We start from the raw sequence: 17,442 nt of genomic DNA on the forward strand, positions 1-17,442 counted from the left end.
AATGTTTTTTAAATATTTAAAAAGTGTAATTATTAACTGTTCTTTTTAACAGTAATAATTTATGTTGTGTTAGATTTTATCGATATTTATTGATATTCGTCTTAAAAATATATACAGAAGGAAAAAATGTAGAAAAAAATTTTTTTTTTAAGTTTAAATATTTTTTTCTAATTCTACTCACAAAGAGAAACATTTTTTTCCTTAACAATTTATTTCAAAAATCAATTGTTCTCAAGTTACCAACAATTGAAAAAATAGGCTATTTTTATAAACAAATGATCATATCTTTCTTAAAAATTATCGTAGAGAAATTTTCAAAAAATCGTTTGAAAGGTGACAAAAAATGCTTTCCAATGACATTTGTAGATTTTAAATGTGATGATTTCTTCAAAAATTGTATGAATTTGAAATTTTTCAAAAAAAGTGAAATTTTTTTTTATTTTCAGCATTAAAAAAAAAAAAAAAATTAAAAAAAAATTTTTTTTTGGCATTATTTCAAGTCAAATACTTAAGGTTTAAAATAAATATTTGATTAAGATTTTATCTTTATTATTATTGAAGATACAAAACTTTTTGTAATGCCCTTGCATGGCGTAGGGTGGGCAAATCCTTTTGAGCGGCACTGTAACTATAAACGAATAATTCAAAAAATTTTTTTGAATCATTTTTTAAGACATCTTTTAAATAGTTGAAATTTTGTAAAATTTAATTGAAAAATAATGTATTTTAAGTGTTTTGCTACAATTTTTGAAAATCAATTTTTGAAGTATAAAAAGTCTTTAAAGGCCAATTTAAAAATAAAAAATATAGAAAAGTAGCTTCTAATTTTTTTTAAATTTAATATTTTTAGTATTTTCAATTTATATTTCCAAAAATCTAAATACACACAAAAATAATATTTTAGAATTATTTTTAACATTTTGGAAAAAACATTTATATTCAAAATTTTTAATTAAAATTCATAAAAATATTAATTAGTTTTTTTAAATTATACAAAAAATCTTTTAAAGAAAACAATTAAAATTGGGTAAAATCTTTTAAAAATAATAGAATTTTTACTAAAAAATATAAATAAAAATGATAAAATTTTTAAAGAATTTTAATTTTAAACATGACCATAATTTCTCAAAAATTTCAATAAGTCCTAAAAGTTAATATTCATAAATTTTTATTTACATTGTTCGAAGATAATTGAATCTTAAATAATTATTATATTATAAAACAATTATACGAATTAGTTTAAAAGAATATTTGCGATTGTCCACAACCGGAGGCGGGGTGAGGGTTAAAAATTGGTGAAAAATTGTCCATTTGGTTTACGGAACAACGGTAAAATTAATACCTCTCACTTATATCTCGTTCTCGATCTCCCTCTCTTTCACTCCTTAATATATCTGCGAGTGAGAAAAGAAAAATAATCAGCCAGTAAAGAAATAAGACGCCCTTTTGGTATTTTCGATTAAAAGTGAAATTCCCTACTTTTCCTTCCTCTACCAATTCTTGTTGCACTCTTTCTATCTGACACAGAAAAGGGAGAAAATATGATACCCCCTTCTAAACTCAAAAAGTAGGCGTTACTTTCTTAACTATTCGTCTCTATTTTGCTCCTACTCTAAACTGAAAGGCGAGACAATACCTCCCTTCCTCTCTTTCTCTCTGCAGACGGAATGTACACGCTGTGGACAGACTGAATGAATGAAAGAATACGAAGATTATTATAGTTAATAATTTATTATGCATAAAAAATTGTGTAGGGTTTAAAGGTGTTTAATTTAAATGTGGAGAATTCAACAAAATTAATTTTCTTCTTTTTAATTACTGTGTACAGAATTTAACAGTGTTTCATTTAAGTGTGAAGAATTTAACAAAATTAATTTTTTTACTAAATAAGTTTGTGTAGAGTTTAACAGTGTGCAATGTAACTGTGTATAATTCTAACATAATTAATTTTTTAAAATATATCAAACGTGTGCAGAGTTTAACAGTGAGTAATTTAACAGTGTAGAGTTTAAAAAATCAATTTTCTATTTACTCAATAATTATGTGAACAATTTATCAGTGTTTAATTTAAATGTGGAGAATTAAAGGAAATTAATTTTCTTATTACCTAATAAAAGTGTGTAGAATTTAACTGTGTGTAATTTAACTGCGTAGAATTTAATAAATATATTTTTTATTAATTAAGAATGTGTGCAGTTTAATGGTAAAGAGATTAACTGTGTTAGGTTTAAAATTATTATTTTTTATTTATTTAGTAAACATGTGTAGAGTTTGACCAGTAGTGAATTTAATTTTGTAAAATTTAGAAATTTAATTGTGGAGAGATTTAACAGTGCAGAATTTAACATTGCACAGTTTACCGTGTAGAGTTTTAACAGTGTACAGTTTAAATGTGTAGTATTTGAACCGCCCCGTGAAAAATTAATAAATGTCTCAATAGTATTAAACTATCCAAAAATACCTTAATTATTCCAATAATTAATTATTTATTGCAATTAAAGAGATATTAGTCTGAATTAAAATAATTATTAATAATGAATAATTGAAAATTTGATACAAATATATATGTAGTTATTTCAAAAAAATTATTTCATTGTTGCAAATAAATTCTCTCATTTGAATTAAAAGAACGGGAATTATTAAATCAAGCAATTTTTATAATTGATTTACAGCAATATTTATTAGATCGAATTATTCCATTTATTTGACCTTAGTAGTTTGAATTTGGTATAAATAACTAAATTATCCTTATAAATAACATTGCACTTCTGCATGTACATTTTTCTAATGAAATAATTAAAGGTAACTTATTATTTTATTTTTTCCCAGTCAAATCAAATTTTCGGCTATTTCTTAGTTTTCTAGGTTGGTAGACACACTGTTTAATACATTATCAGAAACTAAAACCTGTCGAAGACAGGTACGATAGCCAGTATAATATAATAGCAATTTTGAATTCTGTGCAATATACTGACAAAAGTCTCATATTATTAATATGGATATTGTTAATATTCTGACCTAATAGAATTCTTTTAAGAAAGTAAACTTATGATTTTAACAACAAATTTTTATTGTTGACCTAAGAAATGCAACCGTATAAAAATTAATTACAAAAAAATTTCAATTTTTAAACTTTTAATTTTTTAATCTTTCAATATTTAAATCTGACATTTAATATTTGTTATTCAAAATTTTATCCTTCTGACGACTAAATCTTAATTAGAAACAGTAAAATTAACCATGTACCAAGTTTAAGTACAACTTACTGAAAAATATAAAAAAACTAAAAATTTCGAATTTTTGAAAAAATAGCATAACTTCCGTCAATATTAATATTTTTTAATCTACTATCGCTAGGGTTTTAAATTAGGCTAATGCTTAAAAGACTGCCAAGTTTCACTTTAAACGATCCAACCGTTTTTCCGTGATGCGGGGTCGAAAATTTGCGGACATACATACACACATATACACATAATTTTCTTAATAGTATTTTCGCATTTCTTAGAGTGTAAAAAGAAGGAATATAATAGAAATTTTGAATTTTATGCAATGTACAGACAAAAGTCTGATTTTATTAATAAGGATCAAAGATGTTTTTGTTGGGATTAAATTATTCTCTGATAAATGATTTATAACGATTTATTCAATAAATTTTAATTAATTGTACACTATCTGCAAAAATTGTGTAAATGCTACATTTTAGTGCTATAAATAATTTTTTCATTTTGGAAAATGTATTAGATAACATTTTTCCCGACTAAGACACTAAAACACAATATCATTTTTTAAAAATTAAACTTAAAAGTAAAATTTAATTAACTTTCTAAAATTATTTAAAAAATTCTTGAGTTTGCCTTGTTTTAACCCATTAACGCCTAAATGACCAAAATTTTTACTTGGACTTCAATACACGATTTGAAGTATTTATAGACAATAAATTTAAGCAGCAATAAGATATAGGGGATTTTGGGGGTCGCTCTTTCAGATTCTGGAGTCAAAATAGCGATTTGATGAGCACAAAATCCAATATGGCGGCTATTTTAAAAAAAAAATAAATATATTTTTTTAAATATTTTTTTTAATTTAAAAAAATTTTTAAATCTTTCTTAAGTATGCTATTGGTGGGCAAAATAGTTGTACTTTCAAAATATAAAATAGAGAAATTCTGATTTCAACCCTTTGAGGGTTTCTGGTCGCTGATTACAAATCCGATGTCAGTTTTTCAAAATTTAAAATGGCTGATCCAATATGGCGGACGTCAAAGTTAAAAGTTTGTACTATTTACTTGAAAATCGTTACTCGGGGGTTTTTAGTGTTGCTGATTACGAATCTGAAGTCAGATTAAAAAAATTCAAAATGGTGGATCTAATATGGCGGACATGGAAATTTTAAATATAGTCTATTTCAATGAAACGTGGTCCTTCGGGAGTTTTTTGGGTTGCTGATTACGAATCAAAAGTTAAATTTCAAAAATTTTAGTGTATTGATTTAATTTAATACAGAAGTCAACGAAAATTAAAAAAATTGTATGAATTTTGTACTTCTAGAAAAGTCGGAGAAGCTTTATATGCTGTAAAGAATTGACGATCGAAGTAAATGTTACACCGTTCGATACGATTTTTCACACATGAACGAAGCAAGGATTTTCGGAAACTAGAGCCAAAAAATACCCGTACACTGAAAAACTGTTGGTAGAGCTGTTCGCCCAATGCGGTGAACTGCTGCGTTAAAAAGAAACGCACAGCTCACTTTATTTTTGGGCGAGTTACTCTCCTTTTTGGGCGAGCAACTCTCCTTTTTGATAGAGCTGCTGACCTTTTTGTCTAGCAGCCGCTCGCCAACGCCATTGGTAGTCAAGTTTAGGAGAGCAACTCGCCTAATTTTGATAGAGCTGTGAGTTTAAAGTTAAGTAGCGCTGCACAACAGTCAATAGCGGAACTGCTCTACCAACAGTTTTTCAGTGTATCTGGCCGTTTTTCGAGATCAAGTCGTTTACGGTTTTTAGTGGTAATTGAAATTGACGGAGTTTTAAATTTTTTTGTTCTATATACACTATCTTCTTGCACCCCTTGAAATAAACACACGCCTTGCTTTAAGGATGCATGTGATCAAATCGACAGAGGACTCATTTTTAAGGGCATGGTTAAACCTTTAATCTATCTATCTATCTATATATATATAAAATCAGACTTTTGTCTGTACATTGCTTAGAACATTAAATTTCACACTTAATTATTCGTTTTGAGTATCAAGGATTCCAAATATACCAATAAAAAATTTCGTGTATGTATGTACGTATGGATGTATGTATGTGTGCATGTATGTATGTCACAGAATCATTGTTCGCGCATCACTTAAAAACGAGGCTGAACCGTTTGCAACCAAATTTGGCAGAATGTTAGGCCTTGGGCCAAGGAAGGTTTATAAATTTACAGATTTGAAAAATTTTAATTAGAACGGGAGATATTCAATTTAAAAAAAAAATCAAAAATTTTCAAATTTTACATTTTTTTAAAAAATGCTTTCAAACTTTCTATAATGGAGTATTATTATTATTATTTTTTTGGTTCGGATTCTACAAGTTCATACAAAGAAGTTCAGCCTATTACACAAATATGGAAGAAATTATCTTTTGTACACTTAATTATAAAACAACAATTCAATACCATCTATTATTTTTATAAAATAAGCAATTTAAAAATTAGTTCTAAATACTTCCGTAATAAAATAAAAATTTCTTCTGATAGCAGTCGGATCACTCACACTAATTAATCTAATCCATGTCTCTCTACCTAGATTCTCATCACAGGATTCTGCAATATATTGTTTTCTAATATCATTAAAGCAGTCACAAACTACAAACATATGATAAAGGTCACTTACTGGTTTTCGCTCCACACATTTACACAGTTCGTCTGTAGGAATTTTATAAGACTTTCCTTTTATTATTATTCTCGAATTGAGTTCGTTAAGTAACCTAATTTGAGATACAACTTTCAGATAAAAGAGATTAATCTTTGATCGCAGATATGGTTGGGGTCCCTTATATAACGAAAGTTGAGGATATATTTTTAGAGACGAAGAAGCCTGGACTCTTTGTGCATCTTTTTCGAATAGCAGTTGTTCAAATTTCAATAATATTTTCTTTTTATTTATTTATTTATTGGTTTATACACCTGTCTTCAGCCTTACATACTTGGCTATACAAGTGTTTTTACATTTTCGTAAATTTCTCTTACAAATTTTTCGCTGACAAACTTAATACTAAATTTTGCGCCTACAGATCGACTTGAAAATTAGGAGTACTTGCATTTGCCTGGACCACCCGTCTAATGGGTTTGCTCACCAATGGAGAGGGAAACTGTAGAAAACCTCTCCTGAGTACAACCGGTTTATCGACAGTCGAGTTCTAATGGTGTGTACCGGACAATAATCGACGGTGCACATCATTATACCTCGACGTCAAACCTCTCGCTCAGATTGACTCACGTGCCGGAAAAATACCAAGCCAAATGGGCGCGAACCAAGGGTACTTACCCTTGGTCCTTAAACGACCGCCAAGCGAGGCATCTATCCGAGTGAGCTAATCTGTCGGTATATATTTTCTTTTTATTTTCCCTAAAAGAATTGAGAGTTAAATTGTTTCAAGCTTCCTCCTCACCAATTACAACAACAAAATTTCTAACCTGAAGGGCCCAATTATACTTAATTTTTTATTCTTTATACTGAATTGTCTAAATGACAATGATTTCAATTTATCAAAACAAATTCTCGGGTATCGATCACTTTCCATCACTAAGATTCTCTCAAGCCAATTCAAATCTGCGCCGCATACAAAGCATTGCTGGATACCAGACTTTTGAACAGTTTGTCTACCGTACTCCACGATTCAGGATTTAATTTATACAATAATGGGATAGTAGTACCGATAGCCAAGTTAGCCTTGCTCATAGCTAGATTAAGAGCCGATGTGAAAAGTGCAGACTCAGAGAACGGAATCCCCAGGTAAACGTATTCATTAACCATTTGTATTTTATCTTCTCCGAAAAAGAGACTAGGGTATTTTTTTATATGACTATGACCTTCTTTTTGAAATACAACTACCCTTGTTTTATCGATATTACCTATTAATTTATTTTGTTTCGCGTATTCTAAAAGGCCTTTCAATACTTTTATCATACCGACTATATTTTCAGCCATGATAGCCAAGTCATCGGCATAAGCTAGCAGCAATATTTCCGTCTTGGAATCAATCGAAACCCCGCTTACTCCTCCCTTAATCAGAAACTCCTCTAAATCTGCAGTAAACAAATTAAAAATAGTAGGACTTAAAGTTTCCCCTTGTAGTACCCCTTTGGTAACTTGAATTGGCTTCGTCAGACCCTCAGGACTCTTTACCGAAACAGTTGCCTTGGAATAAAGACTCATTAAGATTTTGATACATTTAGAACCGATTCCTAATTTGTATAACTTTTCCTATATAAGTTCGTGTGATAGAGAAGGAAAGGCAGCCTTAAAATCCACGAATAAAACGAATAATTTTACCCTTCTCCATGCTTAACCGATTCTCGACCATCGCATTTAAAGTGTAGATGTGATCTATGCATCCTCTACCCTCTCTAAAGCCAGCTTGTGATTCTGGTATTAATTTTTCATTTTCTATCCAATTGGTGACTCTTCGAGAGAGGATCTGGGTAAACAATTTAAGTATACAATTTAACAGAGCAATGGGATTTCATCTGGACCAGGGGTTTTATTGTTCTTAGATTTAACAAGGGCAGCCAATATTTCATCCTTATGAATACGTTCAACTAAAAAGCTATTTCTTAATCTTAATTTTTTGTTTCATAAAAACTTGGCACTCGAGGAAAAAGAGGTCACTGAAGTAGTTATACCATGATTCTAGGTCTATTGAGTTTTCCAAAGCTGGTTTGAATTGAAATCTATTAACAGATTCCCAGAATGATCTAGAACATTTCGAAACCGTGAACATATTAAACATCCTTTTGTTGTATTCAGACTTTTTTCTTTTTAATAGTTTTAAGTGAATTTTTTTATATTCAATTTCAGGTGAGGAAAACTCCGCGACTCTGCACAATCCCAACTTGCTCTTCAAAATATTCTTACTATCTAAACATTCACGATCAAACCAAATTTTAGATTTACCGAGATTTACATTAGGTTTTGTTATCATTTCCAGGATAGAAGCAACGTTTTGAATTGTGTCTATTATATTTTCTGCTAGAGAATCAATATCATTTATATTTATTTTATTAACATTCAAGTTGAAAGACATATCATTTACATAACTTTCCACCAAACTTTCATTCCATTTGTATTTATATTTATTTGATTTTACACTTATTGGAATATCTAATGAGAGAACCAAGGAAAAATAATCAAAACCTGAAACCCAGTTCATTACCGGCAAATCTTTTATGATATGAGAAAAATTTAATCTTGTCCAAATTAGATCAATTAAAGATTTACCTCCCATTGAGTTCAGAAAAGTATATTTAGATAGAGTATCTCCCTTTGTTCTCCCATTAGTAGGTAAACAGGGAGCGTTCTAACTCAAGATCCCTGCACCGACATGTTACCGACACTTTTAGCCCAGACTCAAACCACTTAGCCAAGACTCAAACCCTTGTGGGGGGGGGATATTCAGACTGTTATGCTTAGCTGGATATAACGTCATACTTCCTAGAATTTTCGGGGGGGGGGGGGGTATTGAGATCATGATGCAAATGTGATTCTTGGAATTTATCTAATTTCTTGGAATTATAAAACAATCCTAGAATTTGATGACTCATTATCATTGGTATTTCCTGTTTTTGTTTTTTACATGGTGCATTCTTTAACGATGACACATAATTTCTTTGTTTTTCGCAAAATAGGGTTGATGACTCAGAGTTTTGGAATTTTTTATGGATGACTCATTATCATTGGTATTTCCTGTTTTTGTTTTTACTTATTTTATTCTTGGAATTATTATTTTCGTCTAAATATTGCAAATCACTGTTTATTAGATTCTTATCTAAGGAATTTTTACAAACATTTTTGGTTCTTTTCATAAGAATGCTTTTGATCTTACCGAAATTCCAAGAAATCTATAATTAACTTGAAGGTCAAATAGGTCATATCTCATGTATATAAAGAGGGCAATTTTTATAAACGAAATCATTCCTGCAGTTTAAGTTGGTTAATGAACATATTAGCAGAACAACGTCGTGAAATTCAAGTGCGCTTGAACAAATTAATTCAAGAAATACATAAAGTTAAAAGTTTAATTGAAGCAAGGTCGCAGTTAAATATTTTAATAAAAAAATTTGAAAATTTAAATTTAAGTGATGAAAATGAATTTCGATAAATTAAACAAAGCAAGCAAAGTCTTGGTCACCAAAACAACAAAGGAGTTAACCATCGATGCATTCTATAAAGTAACAGACATTCGAAAAATTGATACGAAATTTGGTCCGAAAATTGTTGCTGAAATAAATAATGAATTTAACATTTTCCTACCACCAAGAATGCTAAAAATATTTGAAGAGGATGCAAATCTTTTCAACAGTCTAAAAGCTGAAGCTGTCAGAGGTGGTGTATATTTAAGAAATCGTGGAGGACCTTACAATCAGATAGAGTTTGTTCCTGAGAGAGTTGACCAGTAGAAGACATAAAATGTCATATTTACCATGCAGAGAAATGTTATTATCAAAAATTTACAACTTGAATCCATCATTTACAAAGCAAGTTGTCGTTGGAGCAGAACTAGACATAAATGGGAAAATAATACCTAAAATTCAACTAAGAAGCAGCCATCCACGAGTATCATTGTCTTTGGAGCTTCAAGAATGGCGCCTATTGTGTGATGCAGTAAAACATATAATGCGATTTTTCAACGGAGATTGTGATGCATCAGTGCTGGATTGTGAAACGTTTACAATACGTTTTAGTGTTACATATCGTTTAATATTAATTGAGCGTTTAGATCAATCATTTACATTTAGTGAAACTTCATTTGCAATATTTAATGAACTTATTCCTTGTGTTGAACAAAAACATGTAGAACTATCAAAATTCAATTTGCAGTATAGTAAAGATATAATTGTAAAGTTTATTGCAGAATTAATCTTTAAAAATAATGTAAAGTCTACAAAACATGCCACGGATTTTATTAAAAAACATTACAGTAGAATACTTCAAAAAGTGATGGGAAGAACTAATGTTTTAAATTTAGAGACATTATTGCTGGAACTTGTCACATTTCACTGTAAACAAATATCAAATGAAGCTATTCAACAAATGTCAAATATTCAATATATCAATGGTAAATTATTGTAAAGAGAGGATAAATAAATACAAAAATGCATACAATTCAATTTATTTTTATTTTAACCTTTCTTAAATACATTATAATTCAGATTCGTTTATCCAACTGTTATGAGAATTATCAAAACCCAACCATTTTACAAATACATTAGATCCTCGTTTTTTTAATACTTTTTCAACTAAACATACATCTGGATATTTAACTTTAGAAAGTTCTTGCTCGTAAAAGCATCCACTTATTAGATTTTCCTGATAATCCTTTAAGACATATGTTATTGGATTAGTATTTTTTACATCGCTTATAGTAAATATTTCTGTAGTCCAATTTGGTGTATAACCTTTCTCAAAAACATGTTTAACTTTACTTATACGTACTCTATCTCCAACTTTAAATTTCTTATTATATTGCCTGTTTACTGCAACTTTTTTAAATACATTAAACAACAAATTATTTTCATTTTCAGCATTTACATCTATTGGTTTCATTTTTATTGTTCGATGTTTACTATTATTATACGCATTTACTAAATCACTTAATATCTATCCATTTGTAATTACCGCGTAAACTAAATTGCATCCACATTTTATTCTTCAAAGTACGATTAAATCGTTCACAAATTGACGCTTTCAAATTACTATGAGTAGAATACAAATTAATGTTATAATTTTTAATAAGATTTTCAAAATGTGAATTATAAAATTCTTTTCCTTTATCTACTTGCAAATTTTTCGGTATGCGTTTTTTAATTAAAATAGATTTCATTGCCGCAGTCACATCTTCACCTTTTTTAGACTTTACTGGAACAGCCCAGGCAAACTTTGAAAATGTATCAATGGTTAACAGGTACTTGTAACCTTTATTTTCTCTCGCATAAGGTTGCATTTCAACAAGATCAGCTTGCCAAGTCTCGTCAAAACCTCGAATGTCAACACTTCTTCGCTTATAATTTTTTCTCGCTGGTTTATGTAACCCTTTCACCAACTGTAGTTTTTGATCCTCCATTGCTAATTACCTTCAAGTGTGCGCAGTCTGCTGTCTAATTGTAAAATAATGTCTTTGTTGGTAGGCATCATCTCTATATTTCTTTCAATACTGATTCTTAGATTTTCAAAATATTTTTTTATCAAATCTTCTAAATCTAAAATCTTTACTACATTGTCATTTACATCATTTCTCACGGAACCAATTACATCATAGATGGCGTTCGCTTTAGATTCAATAACTTTGTTTACAATATTCAAGTTTACTGCATCACCGTTGCTCTCGGCATCAGCTACGTTACAAAGTTTCTTATTTTCAATAGTAAAATCTCCTTCAGCAGTCAACTTAAAACCAAGTCCTGGTGGACCTCGATTTGAAGTTTCTGTGCTTTTAAACTGACGTCCGAATATGTCGATACTCATCATGAAAATGATAAAAATTTCTACAACTGTTAATTAATAAACAATTCCAGCTTCTCTCAACTCTTCAATAATTGATATAATCTCATTATTATGACTGGGATTTCCAGCTGCTTGAGATGCCAAGAGCAATCTTAAACGATCAACCAATTCATTAGGATCATCCCAATAAACATAATCAATTTTTGCATCTTCTTGTTGAGTCATATATTCTGGAATTAAACCTTTACCAGAATGTACTGCTATATAGTTTAGATATTTTAAACTCTTTTTATCTCTAACAGCGCCATCTGCTTTGTAATATTTTCTATGAGCATTAGTTGATATTACAATATTTTTATAATTTTCCCGATCAACTACACTTAAAACAGCTTCTTCTGGAACTTTTTTGAATAAAAGCTCAAGTAAACCTTTCGTTGCAGGATATGTTTTATTACCTACACTAATATTATTTTGTTCAAAATTTATTCCTGAATTACCAATCATTAATTGCCCTTTAGATAATTTACGAACTCCATATGAAGGATCTAAATCTTTTCCCTTTTCATCCAACATTTGAAGATATAAAATAGCACCATCTTTCTCTGATTTATCTCCATCTCCATTATCATCTCCATCATCATCATCATAATCATCACCGTTATCGTCATCATCAGCAGCTGTTGCAAATGATAAGTCATCTCTTAAAAATGAATCATTCTCTCTCTTAACTTCTTGATCTTCTTCAAACTCTAAAGGAAGGTCTCCCTCTCTTTCAATTTTTACTGGTCGAATTTGTTTGACAATTTCAATGTCGTCAACTAATTTCTGAATTGGTGTCACTATAGGTTTAAAGGTATTATTTAAAGTCTGTTCAATTTCTTCCTTGCCCAATTTCATCAGTCTATGCTTTCGTCGAATAGCATCACTGGCTTTTGCAATTTGACCAAGAATATCTTTTTGTTTTCGCAAATGTTTCAAGTGTGTAGAAGACATGTTGATTGACCAATGTCTTGAATGAAACTGTTTATAAAGAATATCATTTCTCTAATTTTATAAAACAATCAAAACACTTTCTATATCTGCCTTCATTGATATCACGATCTTTATCAATCACTATAAAATCATGCTTATTTTTCCAACAAGAGTTGCAAAGTTTTTTAAATTCCATAAATGTCATATCAGTATTTACATGATCATCATAAATATGTCTAAGATTCATTTCATCTTGTTTGAATAAAACTAGTAAATTAACATTGTCACGTATTAAATGTTTTGGAATGCGCGCATATGTTTGACATAAATAAAAGCAATCCACCGCTTTGTGTCTTCCCATAGCAAAAAAAGCTTTAATATTATCTTGTTTTTCACATGCTACGTCATCAAATATAAATATTGAGTTTGGTAACGCATTGTTTGGTTCTACAACATCCACATGTTCATTAAATGGAAAGTAGCCAACACCCTCTACTGGTTGCAAAATGTTTTCTAAAAATTTGTATTTTGGTTGATATAACGATTTTGAGTACACATAAACATTTTCAAATCGTAATCCATTGGGATGTATTAAAAGAGCAAGTAAAGCATTTGTCTTTCCACAATTTGACGGTCCACAAAATATTGCTCGCACACTATTTGGCAATAAATTTCCATGACGATTATCTGTTTTTTTATTACAATCTTGAACAAGAGTGTCAAAATTGTAAACTGGTAATTTAATCGATTGTGCTTCGAACTCCATTCTTACGATAACTGAGGTTAAAACTATAAATACAAGGTTTTTAATAGTTTCAATTTCAGTTTACTGTAGTCGCTTGTAACGTTTGCATGCAAGTCCAATAATAAGGTCCATGCTACTTTACAGCATCTGATTGCTAAGTCTAGTTTTTTAGGAGAGGTTTGCGATTTGGTGTCGATCGTCAACTCTTTCATGCTTTGGGCAAGGTCCACGTTTCCTACTGTCGGAGGCAATTGGGATAATTGACTATTGCTGTCATAATTTTTTTGTTAGATCATTAAAGGTCGACTGTTTGTAGTCAAATGGCAAAAAACTATAAATACATTGGTTATATAGATTTCCCCTTTAGTCTTGAAAAAGTTTTCTAACCGTAAAGAATATAAATATGGGTGTAAATAAAAAACAAATTAGTTTAAAGAAAACTTCGAAAAGAGTAAGACGAGGTAGAGGTATTTTGAATAAAATTATCAATAAATTACCTTTCGAACTTCATATACCTGGCTATCAATACTGTGGTCCAGGAACAAAATTGTCAAAAAGATTAGCACGAGGTGATCCAGGAATCAACCCGCTTGACGCTGCTTGTAAAGAGCACGATATTTCTTATTCAAAAAATAGGGAAAGTGTAGAAGCGAGAAACGCAGCTGATAGAGTACTTGCTGATAAAGCTTGGCATCGTGTGTTTGCTCCTGACGCAAATTATAGTGAAAGAGCTGCAGCTTACGCAATAACAAATGCAATGAAGGTCAAATCAAAATTGGGCATGGGAATCAAGGCAAAAGAAAATATGCAGAAAAGAGAGAAAATAAAAAATCAACGTTGAGCAAAATTGTAACCGCAGCTAAAAAATCTATGAAATTAGATACAAATGCACAGTCTACTATTAAATCAGCACTTGAAGGTGCACGTTTAGCAGTTAAAATTGCTGGTGGCAGGCGAAAAATTAATAAACCTCGAATTTTACCAATACCTTCTAAAGTGGGAGGAATTTTACCTTTTCTTATTCCTTTGTTTGTGGGTTTAAGTGCAACAGGGGCCCTAGCAGGGGGAGCAGCTGGCATAGCTAAAGCTGTAAATGATGCAAATTCTGCTAAACGTCATCTTGAGGAAAGTAAACGACACAATCAAACAATGGAGTCTATTGCCTTAGGAAAAGGGCTCTATTTAAAACCATATAGGACAGGTCTAGGGTTACACCTTAAACCTTATAAAGCAGGACAAGGATGCAAGTCAAAAAACTTGAAGTAAAGCTACCTCACCGAGCCCTAACCGACTTAGATTTACTTAAATTTGCAAAGCTTTTAAAAATTCCATATTTTCGAGGAGTTTTTATGCGAAATGAACCACCTATGCGTGGTCCTAAAGAAACTGAATTTGCAATTATTAATCTAGATGATAAAAATGGTCCCGGTACACATTGGTGTGCATATAAAAAGAATAAAGATAAAATCGTATATTTTGATAGCTTCGGTAATCTTCGACCACCTTCGGATCTTGTTAAATATTTTGGTGTTGGTAGCATAAAATATAATCATAAACGATATCAAAACTATAATACATATGTATGCGGACATTTATGTCTTAAATTTTTATGTAAACAATTGAATATTCCTGATTTGTATACTCTGCATATAAATAAATGATATTCTTAGTTTAAACGTTAGTTATTACTTTGACCTCATCATGAACGATTCACTTATTTTAACGTTGTCTGGAAATTCTTCCATCTTAGAATCTCAATTTTTTCCACCAATAGAGTTGTCTAATTTTAAAAATTATGCTCTTGGTCTTGTTGAATTTTTAACTTTTAATTCTATTCCTAATATAGATGTTGGAAAGAATAAATTTTACGTAGGAAATGAAGAAATTATTATACCCACAGGAAGTTATGAAGTTAGTGATATTGATCAAGTTTTGCATTTAATTTTAAAAAATAAAGGAATTAATTTTAGAATCAAACCAAACAATAATACATTAAAATGTACAGTTTATTGTGATAAAGAAATTAATTTTAAACCCAATGATTCTATAGGTAGTTTGTTAGGATTTTCTCCTCGCAAATTAAAAGCTCAAGAATACCATGAGTCTGATCAACCAGTATCAATCATTAAAATAAATTCATTAAGAGTAGAATGTAATATAACAACGGGAGCATACATTAATGGTGAAAAAGTGCATACAATTCATGAATTTTTTCCTATTGTTCCACCAGGATATAAAATAGTGGAAGTACCAAATCACGTCATTTACTTGCCAGTCGCTGTCAAGACAATAGACTATATTCAATTGCGAATTGTAGACCAAGACGGAAATTTAGTTAATTTTCGAGGGGAAACTTTAACAATAAGGCTTCATATTAAATCCTTAAAATAATGGGTATTGTTTTTAATAATAGAAAAAGGATTGGTTTTGGTTATAAAATTAAGACACCATGCCAGAAGCAAATCAGTCGTCGGCGAATCTTGAAGAGATTAACACCTCAGAACCTGCAACTACTGAAAAATCTCGGTCTAAGGATTGTAAAAAAAGGAAGAGAGTAAAAAAGAGATTTAAGGTTATTTTTACTTGTATTTGTGCCTTTGTATTTCAACGTATTATTTTTTGCTATGGAAGGGGAAATTTTAAATATTGATTCACCAGTAATTATTGATGAATCTATTGCTCATTATGAAGTTCATGCGCAACAACCATACACCTCATCAACATACAACAATAGTGACGAAATCCGCATCACGGTACAGAATCAGGATCATTGCTTATTTCCAAGCAAAAGCTCGATAAAAATGTTGGTCTTACAAGTTTAATGAAAAATTATATTTCTTTCGATTCTAGTCAAAATAAATTTCTTGAAAATGTTGGCTGGTTAGAATTTACCAATGAACCAACCTTAACAAATGCACAAGGTTATTTTGATGTTTGTATTCCTCTGAGTATGATTTTTGGTTTTGCTGAAGATTACCAAAAAGTTACTATTAACGCTAAACATGAGCTTATTTTAATCAGATCAAGAACTGACGCTAACGCAGTGTTGCAAGTAGCACCTTTAGAAGAGTTTAAAATTGTCATTGAAAAAATTGAATGGTTATTACCATACATAAAATTATCAGATGCTCGAAAGTTTAAATTATTAAAATATATTGAAAAAGATCCATCTATTCCAATAAGTTTTAGAACTTGGGAATTGTATGAATATCCTTTATTACCAATTACTCCTAAGCATATTTGGAGTGTAAAAACTTCAAGTCAATTAGAGAAACCTAGATTTATTGTATTAGGGTTTCAGAGAAACAGAAAAAATAATACAGTTCAAAACTCTAGTTATTTTGATCATTGTAATCTATCTGATGTAAAATTATTTTTAAATTCACAATGTTATCCTTATGGCAACATGAATCTGAATATTGGTAGAAATCAGTACTCTACTTTATATGAAATGTTTACAAATTTTCAAGCATCTTATTATAGTAAAGAGTCTCAACCAATTTTATCAAAAAAAGAATTTTTACAATATGCTCCTTTAGTTGTAGTAGATTGTTCAAAACAAAATGAGTCTTTAAAAAGTGGACCAGTTGATATCCGCTTAGAATTTGAATCAAAAGAAAATTTTCCCGCCAATACTTCAGCTTATTGCTTAGTTTTGCATGACCGCATCGTTGCATATAAACCAATCAGTGGAATTGTCAAAAAAATTGTTTAACTTTAAGCTTATATATATTTAACTCTTTACGCGTAATGAGATTAGTTGATTTAAAAATGCAGTACTTGATAGATGTGCAAGGATTCAAATTGCCAATTAATAAATTCGTTTTAAAAGAATTAGCTATAGTTTCTGTAAATAATGATTCAATACCAATAAATATGGTTTTCCAACCTCCTTGTCCATGGAATTGCGTTACAAACAAATATAAATGTATCAATCGTTGGTTAGAAAATAATTTCCATGGTATTCGTTGGAATGCTGGTGATGTACCGTACGTTTATTTAAAAGAAATTTT

Source organism: Leptopilina heterotoma, unplaced genomic scaffold (genome assembly GCF_015476425.1).
Source record: "Leptopilina heterotoma isolate Lh14 unplaced genomic scaffold, ASM1547642v1 Lhet_204, whole genome shotgun sequence".
In the NCBI taxonomy this organism is placed as follows: Eukaryota; Metazoa; Arthropoda; class Insecta; order Hymenoptera; family Figitidae; genus Leptopilina; species Leptopilina heterotoma.